Source organism: Drosophila eugracilis, unplaced genomic scaffold, assembly GCF_018153835.1.
Source record: "Drosophila eugracilis isolate 14026-0451.02 unplaced genomic scaffold, ASM1815383v1 contig_1241, whole genome shotgun sequence".
Lineage (NCBI taxonomy): Eukaryota > Metazoa > Arthropoda > Insecta > Diptera > Drosophilidae > Drosophila > Drosophila eugracilis.
Window position 1 is genome coordinate 104693 of NW_024572031.1, and position 9042 is coordinate 113734.

The following is a 9042-nucleotide window of genomic DNA, read 5'->3' on the forward strand; positions in this document are numbered from 1 at the left end:
AAAGTTGCAGAGGCATCTCCTAAATACGTGTTCTTAAGCAAAATTGTGTAGCTTTTATAGTTTTCGAGATTTTTGCATTTTTGGTTTTTCGGGTTTTGTGGGCGTTAGAGTGGGCGTGGCGTGATTGGAAAAAAACAATTCGCATTGGGAGCATTATAGAAACATACATGCTTGATCCGAACTTTCTATCTCTTATAGTTACCGAGATATCAGCTTTTCTAGAAAATCCGAAAACCGTCTTTTGAGCCTTGTGGGCGTATGGGTGGGTGTGGCCGGATAGTAGTACCACTATAAGATGCGCTGCCATCTAAAGATTATACTTTTTGAATTTCAACTTTCTAACTGCAATAGTTCCTGAGATTTCAGCAATTTTAGTTTTTTGCGACTTGTGGGCGTTAGAGTGGGCGTGGCAGGATGCTGTAATAAACTTGCGCTGTCCCGGGACCTCAAGAATCTTCATGCCTAATCTGTTTCAAATTTGTGAATTTGTTTTGACCCTCATCTGTACCAAGTTTATGAAAAACCCACAAATGCCTCAGCCACCATACTCAGCGTTTGCCCCTTTTTTTTGTTCCAAAACTGAAGCATTTGGAAACGGACGGACGGACGGACGGAGAAATCGGAATCGGACGGACATGACGGACATGGCTCAATGTCGGGTAAAAAAAGCTTCCACAAGTAAACGCTCCTGCCAAACTAAAAAACTAACATCATCCATTATTCTTTCGTACCAGAACACAAGAGGCTTACGCACTAAGCTTTCTAATTTGTTCTTGGTAAGCTTCTCGTTTGCACCCCAGGTCATTGTGTTTACCGAAACCTGGCTAACTCTCGTTTCCGAGGTAATAAATCTTCAAACTGGAGACTTAGAACTTGCGCTTATATTTCGCCTAAGTCCGATTCCTTGACATATGAGCGGCATCTAGCAGCCATTCAGTCTGTCTCTCAATGTTATCGGACATGGATCAGCTGGTGGTGTTGGGTGATTTCAACTCACCCCATGTGGCTTGGTCCATGAACGATAACACCTTAGCTTTAACACCTACGTCGCATCACGACTTTACTTCTGGCAATTTAGACATGTCACTGGCTCAAATTAATCATATAGGGAATTCTTTAGGTCGTTTGCTCATTCTGTGCTTCTTCTCTGATACGGACGCCGTATCCATATCTAGAGCTCCACCTCTCACACACCCTGAAGATCCTTATCATCCAACATTAGATCTTTCGATCGGTATGGGACTATGTACTAAGCCTAAGAACAATTACGCTGATAAGAAAATTCGATGTTTTCGTAAAGCCGACTTTAAAAAAATTAATTTTATTTCAGAATTTGGCTGGTCCGATTTTTACGCATGTACCGATATGTCAACTGCTCGAGATATATTTTATAGTACATTAAACCTAACTTTATTTCAGAATTTAACTGGTCCGATTATTACGCATGTACCGATACCATTAAACCTAAGAAGAAGGTGCAAGTTTCTTCAATTCATCGGCGAATTGCGCAACTGGGCACCATAATCGTTTGCCTTCGTTAAAGCTGCCAAAGTTCGACTTGAAGTATGGTGACTACATGATCACTGCCTTTACTAGCATGGTACATGATGACGCTTCAATATCAGCTGTTGACAAATTTAACTACTTGCTTAGCTATTTGTCTGGTCCCACGCTGAGTGTCGTGGCCCCTTTCCGTGTCCGAAATCAATTACCCAAAGGCGTTAAAGCTGTAAAAGGGGCGCTACGATAAAAAGGTTTTGATTTTTATAGAGCACATTTCTTACTTATTCAATATTCAAATTATGAAAAGATCTGATCCCGGAACTCTTCGCTGAATCTTGGATACCGTCTACGCGCTGCGTGAATCGTTGTAGTCGTTAGGAACAGCAGCAGATGGTTTGTCAAGGCTTGCATCATACTATTCTGCATAGAACTGCTCATCCAGAGCAACCAACACAAATTGTTTCCCACACATCTCAGCAGCAGCGGGAACCCACACATGCAGTTTTCATGCTTTTGCGTCATTCGAGGTGAGCTTTAATTCCTACGGCAATCGTATTGATTAGGGATGAGTTCGGAATAGTTCAGCCAGCCAGGGCCTTACTTAACTTAGACTCTGAAATAAATTTCATTTCTGAAGAGTTCGCCAAGCTCCTTCAGCTCAGATTCGAGAAACAGAAGTATGATATTTCTGGCATAGGCGATTTCAGAACACAGATGAGATTCTGTGTCTCAACAACCATTCGATCACGACTATCTATAAATGAATGGCATTTACAATTCGCTGTAGCCAAGACAATATCGTTTAATCAGCCAAAGCGATTTGTTGACACTTCACAATGGAACAAACCCTCAGAGATTGACCTTTCAGATCCAGGCTTCTAAATGCCTCACCGGATTTACCTTCTTATCAGCACTTGATTTACTTTCAAATGGCAAAATTTCCTTGGGTCTAGGCCTTCCTTGCCTGGTCAATACTGCACTCGGTTGGATCGTTGGCGGAAAAGTTTCTGATATTCCGCGATCGCAAGCCGTAACATGCAACATGGCACGTTCTACGGAACTGCAAGGTGCATTAGAAAGGTTTTGGCTAATCGAGGAGTTTAATTCGCACGTTCAAGGTTTCACTTTCGCATCTTTAATAGAATCGAGGTCAACCGGAAATTGAACTTAGTCGATGTAATTCATACACCAGCAGAAGACCTTTTTCAACGAAATCCAGCAGCTAAAAGAAAACAAGATTTTAAAACCGTAATTTAAAAAACTAAATCCGTTTCTAGCAACGACTGACGGATCAAACCGTTCTGTAACAATATTACGTGTAAGAGGCCGTTTAGCCAAGGCGCCCATTTCACTCGATGCGAAGTTTTCTGTTCTTCTTCCAAAGTATCATTGCTTCACATTGAAGTTTGTTGAATATCTTCACCGGCAGCACATGCACGATGGACCAAAAGCTCTCATTGGAATACTGCGTCTTCAGGCTTGCATTGTAAACGCCAGAGAAATTGTTTGAAAGATTGTACGGCGCTGCACACACTGTTACCATTATAAGACTCGTTTAATGGAACAAATCAAGGGATCACTTCCAGTTGATCGCTTTCATTCACAACGACCTTTTGCTATAGCTGGAGTCGACCTATGTGGACCAAAACATTCATGGTCGTGTTTATATGCTTTTCGTCAAAAGCATTCCACATAGAACTCATTTCTGATCTGCCTACTAATAACTTTATTCTTTGTTTAAAACGCTTCGTAAGTCGCAGAGGAATCCCACTACACATTTATTGTGACAATGCAACTAATTTCGTTGGTGCACTATAGCAGCTTGAGGACTTTAAGCAGCAGCTGTTCGACGAAGCCAACACATTGAATGTGCAGAAGTTCAGCAGCATCATGGGATTCGAGTTCAAGTTCATCCCACCTCGTGCTCCCCACTTTGGCGGCTTGTGGGAGGCCGCAGTGAAGTCCATGAAGAGCCTAATGATAAAAAGGGTCGAGTCGGAGGCAATCTTAAGCTCAAGACTAATGGCACCCCTCTCCGAAGACCCAATCGATGAAGAGGCGCTCAGCCCAGTGCACTTGCTGATTGGGTCCTCTCTGATGTCCGTACCGGAGCTTTCAGTTGACGTAACGTACTTGAAGCAACAGTTCTGGGAGGTATGGAGGCGTGATTATTTACATACGCTTCAGGCGTGCTCCAAATGGCTCAAACCCAATGCCAACATTCAAATTCGCCAAATGGTCATAATTCACGAGAACAACACACCTCTCCAGGAATGGAGCCTTGGTCGCATCACCAACACGCATGTCGGAGCTGATGGGCGAGTAAGAGTGGCCGAGATCATGGTGAAAAATGGAAATTCGAAGACCCATCTGTAAGATACCGCCCCAGCCTGAGCAAATTGGTGATTGAATACTCCTTGGACCATTCAACGGGCGGAGAATGTTCGATGTCATCATAAGTTAATGCTAATTTCATTTAATTATTATTGCTTTTATAAATCACTTTGTTTAATTTGCTTAATAATTTGAATTCTGGCCAACTTGTTCTACTTAACTACCCCACACTGTAATCATATGTTTATATTTTGAATTCGCCTAACGCTCTCTTATACATGCAGCTCACACATGTACATATCTCTCTTTTGTAATCTCGAAATCGAACATTAAACTCATTAAAGAACTCGGGCATTTATTCTAATTTCAGGCACAGGCAGCATTGCCACACTTAAAGAAAGTTATGTTTGCCTTTTCTGTCTATGTCTTATTACTTTCTTCTGCATTCCTATTTCGACATTCCATTGCTTTGTGTAGCTGGCACTGCAGTCTACTATCAATTTGGGATGCACGAGCCAACTCAACCGATACAGCAAATCCAAATTCATATATGTCGACTTTACCAGCAGTCTCAAAACGGCTACCATATACTGACAAACACTTATCCAGCTTTGGTCGTCCATTTAGAATGCTCATCAAAGTGGCGGCTGTTGTCTCGTTGCGCTCATAACGTTGAATAAATAATTCCTTGAATTGACTCATGCCAATTAAGCAATCTGTGATAACCATTGTGTTGCACTGCCAAGAAGTGATTTACTTAGTGCCAGCAGTAGCGCTGCGCTATCAAGTGAATGCCCAGAAATATTTATACAGGGTGGCCCATGTAGCGTTTTCTTTTTAACTATAATTGATAACTGATAATTTCGACTTTGACATTTCAAAGGTCATTTAGTAGAAGGTTTGCGGCTTACGAAATGATTAAGTTTACTCTCCAAGAAAATTGGGAAATATTGAAAACTTTCTTCCAAAGTGGAGTGTCTTCAAGCGAAACTGGAAGAAAATTGCGGTCAAAACTCGGAAAAAATAAAGCGCCTTCCAGATAGTTAGTGGATAGTTTTGTAAAGCTTCTGCGTGAGACTGGATTGTTGATGGATAAAACAACACGTTTGCGTGCTGGTGTTAATGACAATCCGTCGACATCAACTCGGCAAATTCGGCTCAAGAACTGTACTTTTCGTGCACTTCCCTGCATCGGATTTTAACCAAAGACCTCCCTCTAAGGCCATGTAAGATTTAGTTGGTTCAGCAGCATCATCGAATGCGTTTTCGGTTCGCGGAATGGGCCCAGGAGGGCTTGGTTGAAGATGACAATTTTTACTAAAAAAAACATGTTTTCTGATGAGGCCCATTTCCACCTCGGTGGTTATGTTAATATGGAAAACTGTAGCATTTGGGGCTCAGAAAATCCACACCTCGTCTTGGAGAAGCCAATGCATCCACAACAAGTGACTGTTTGGTGCGGTATGTGGTCTAGTGGCATCATCGGGCCGTTTTGCTTTGAAAACGAGGAAGGAGCCATTAACCATTAATGGTGTCCGCTATCGCGGCATGTTGGAAAACTTTTTCTTTCGTTGAAAAGAAGAGAAAGACATAGAGTACATATGGTTCCAGCAGGACGGCCACAATCGATCTTTTGCGCGTTACGTTCGGCTTAGCTGTACTGTTTTGGGCTTCCAAAATTTCTTGCCGCTTGTAGTCAGAATGATCTTGTGGCTGAGATGGATCTTGTGATCCCACTTCTGATATGGGAGAATGACTATTGGGCATGATGACAGCAAGTTGTGATGACGTTAGGCCAGTACAGAAATTTGCCATTTGTCCTATAATCCTTCTCTCTGCCTTTTAACTCACCACGCCTCACCCAGTAGAGCTCTCTCAAACTCCACCCAAAGCCAACTTTATGTTACAACAATGTTCGCTGAGCTCTTATTCAATTTCCGACATATTAATTTTGATAGTTATTGATGGTAACGTCAATGCCCATGCCAGGCCAACATTTCTTACTTGAAATATTATACAAAGTCAAACTAACAAATACATTTTAATATTATGGATGCCGCAGTTTGTGGGCTGGATAATAATACCACTTTGGGCTGCAGTTTTAAATCCCTAGCTCTTTTAGTTAACGGAATTTTAGCCATTTTGGTTTTCCGGGTTTTGTGGGCTTTAGGTCCTCCCTCTGGCAGAATTGATTGAAAAATAGTACGCATTGGGGGCATCATCAACAGACGGACATGGCTTAATCGACTCGACTATTGATTTTGAAATGCTTCCTTCCACCTGTTACATGCTTTTCAACTAATCTAATATACCATTTTACTCTACGAGTACCAGGTATAAACAATTTAAATAGTCATTTACAAATAAATAGTCTTTTTCAATCATATACAACACCTTGCAGAAAAAGAAAGCAAGAATAACATTTAAAACAAGATAAAACGACATAATTTTAAAATATTAATGTCAGGCCTCGGCTCAGGAGGGGTCAGAGCAGTTGCATCCCGAAACGGACAATACCAATCCGGAAACGGACATCCAACAGAAAAATGTGGACAATAACCCTGTGGCCGTTGATCCCACACAGGATTTAGATTATGATTATGCCTCCGAGACGGTGACAACAACCGAAATCGTTACACACCCAGCACACCCAAACCAGTGGACAAGGAGACCGAGATTTAGATGCTGCCCTGCAGCGAAGCCTACAACACAAGCTTCTGTGTAAACGGTGGCCACTGTTTCCAGCATCCGATGGTCTTCCACTCCTGCTTATGCGTAAATGACTACGATGGAGAAAGGTGCGCCTACAAGAGTTGGAATGGTGACTACGTCTACACGCCTCCAACAGTTCATCGGAAGGTCAGGATGGCGCACATAGTCTTCTCCTTCCCCGTACTCATCATGCTCTCATCGCTCTACGTGCTCTTCGCAACCGTCTTCATGCTTCGCAATGTGCCAAATTACCGGTGGAAGCACCAACAACTACACCTGCACAAGCAGCGCTTTTTTGTCAGATTTTAAGGGACCTCCGAGAAAAAAGGAGATGTCCTTCTCCTTTAACTTCGATTTGCGCAGCGCAAAGTTAACGCTTTAATTTATTGAACACATTTAGTGTACTTAGTAGGATTTTCTATTTAGTTGCAAAAGACGTACAATTAGTATTTGCTTTTCTTTATCATTTCTTAGTTTCGTATTTATTTCGCTTCAGAAGCTTTCGTTGCAGCTTTTGTAGTTTCTTTGTAGTAACATTTTGTTACGTTAACCATTACGAAATATTAAGAATGTACTTAAAACATAATCTTAGCGCTTACTCCAATTACCAGGACAAGTTGGGTATTTGTAACAATCTGATACACAACATGTATATTGTAAAGAAAAACTATTTTTTGTAGTGTATTAAAGAAGAGGAATGAGACTCGACTGAAACAGAGAAAAAAAAATACAAAGAGCAAGTGAACTTGTTTACACTTTGCAGGGCTTGAGGCCATAAAAACACCGCAATGTCTCTAACACCCGACCGTCCGTTGACAATGATAGTGAACCGAAATATATTATTATTTGTAGAACCGACAATGAAACCTTTGAAAAAATACCACCGTTTATTATTAAATAATTAGTAGGCTTCGCTTGCAACGGAGCAGTCGAAACCGGCAAGAAAACCAGACCTGGTACCCTCCTTGTCAAAACAAAAACCTCAAAATGTTATTAACGTCCGTAAAATACTAAAAAAAAGACAACAACGATACAAATAAAACAACAGAAACAGGCCTAATTGAACTAACTTTTTCAACATTACCCTACCCGAAAAATTGTGCATAGAATATGAAGTAGTTAATATACGACCATAAATTCCATCCCCAATGAGATGCTTCAACTACCATAGATTTGGACACCCCTCTGTCTACTGTAAAAGCCGTAAATCATGCACCAATTGCTCCGAAATTCACACAATAAATAATGAACCATGCACCAATACCCAAACCTGTATTAACTGCAAATATGAAGATGACAAAATCCACCACCACAACGCAATGGACAAATCATGCCCCGCCTTTATCAAACAAAAAGCACTGACTGCTATCAAAACAACCCAAAAAGTTGACCACAAGACAGAACAGAAGAAGATTAAGAATTATAAAATTATACAAAAAAGATTAATAAAAATTATTTTAGTTCGTGTTAACCTTAGCCAATATTCTTATAGCTAACATGCTAAAAATATTACAATTAAATGTAAATGGATACCTTAATAATTTAAACCACCTACAGAAACTCATAAAAAAACACAATCATAAAATAATTTCCATTCAAGATACCCTCTACAAATAGTATTCCTATCCCAATAAATTTTACTCTCTACCAATAAATAACTCGAACAACCCTTATGGCGGAGTAGCTCTCCTACTTCACAACTCCTTACAACAATAACAAACCCAAATCCGCAATATAAGCTTTGACTCAATCGCCGTAACAGTACATTCTAAAATCACATTCACTATAATTTCCAGTTATATACGCCATAACCAACCATTCACTTTAAAAGAATTACAAGGCACTTACAATTATAACAACACTTGGGCATCACAAAATAATAACTCACGAGGAAGCTTATTATTCAAATTTATAAACCAATCCCTTCTAACCACTCTTAATAATGGCTCCCCCACCCACTTCACCACACAACATACCTTTACATATATTGACCTCTTCCCCTGACCCCTTCCCCTGAAGTATAGCTCAGGGAAACTTTACTCTAAATTGTCTATTGAAAACCACCTCTCAGGTAGTGACCACTTCCCGATCTCAATCCAACTTTTTGAAAATGTATCAACTGACTCCTCCGTCATTTAACCCAAATTCAACATTGATAAAGCCAACTGGCCCCTCTATTAAAAAATTAGAAAACCATTTTCCGATGACAGACCACTAAGCCAACAAATAAACCAAGAAACTGCCCACCTTTGTGTCATCATAAGTGTTTTGAGAAGGGCATTTATTTATGCCACTTGTTTTTAAATATTTTGCAACTTAAAATAGCACGAAAACATGCGGTGCCGTGAACGGTAATAAAGGAAAGGCCGAGAAATTTATTTTCAAAAGCTTATTTTAGCAGCGCTGCGACTGCGTTTCTACAGCGATAAAGAGCGAATGTGTGGGAGCGAGCCGAGCGATCACCGACTAAGCGCTAATCTTGGCATGTCTTAA

General features: G+C 40.6%; 1 pseudogene; it reads left to right on the forward strand.

Moving 5' to 3' along the window:
* Nucleotides 1–635: 635 nt before the first annotated feature.
* On the forward strand, nucleotides 636–8743 carry LOC121530275 (annotated as a pseudogene).
* Nucleotides 8744–9042: the final 299 nt, after the last annotated feature.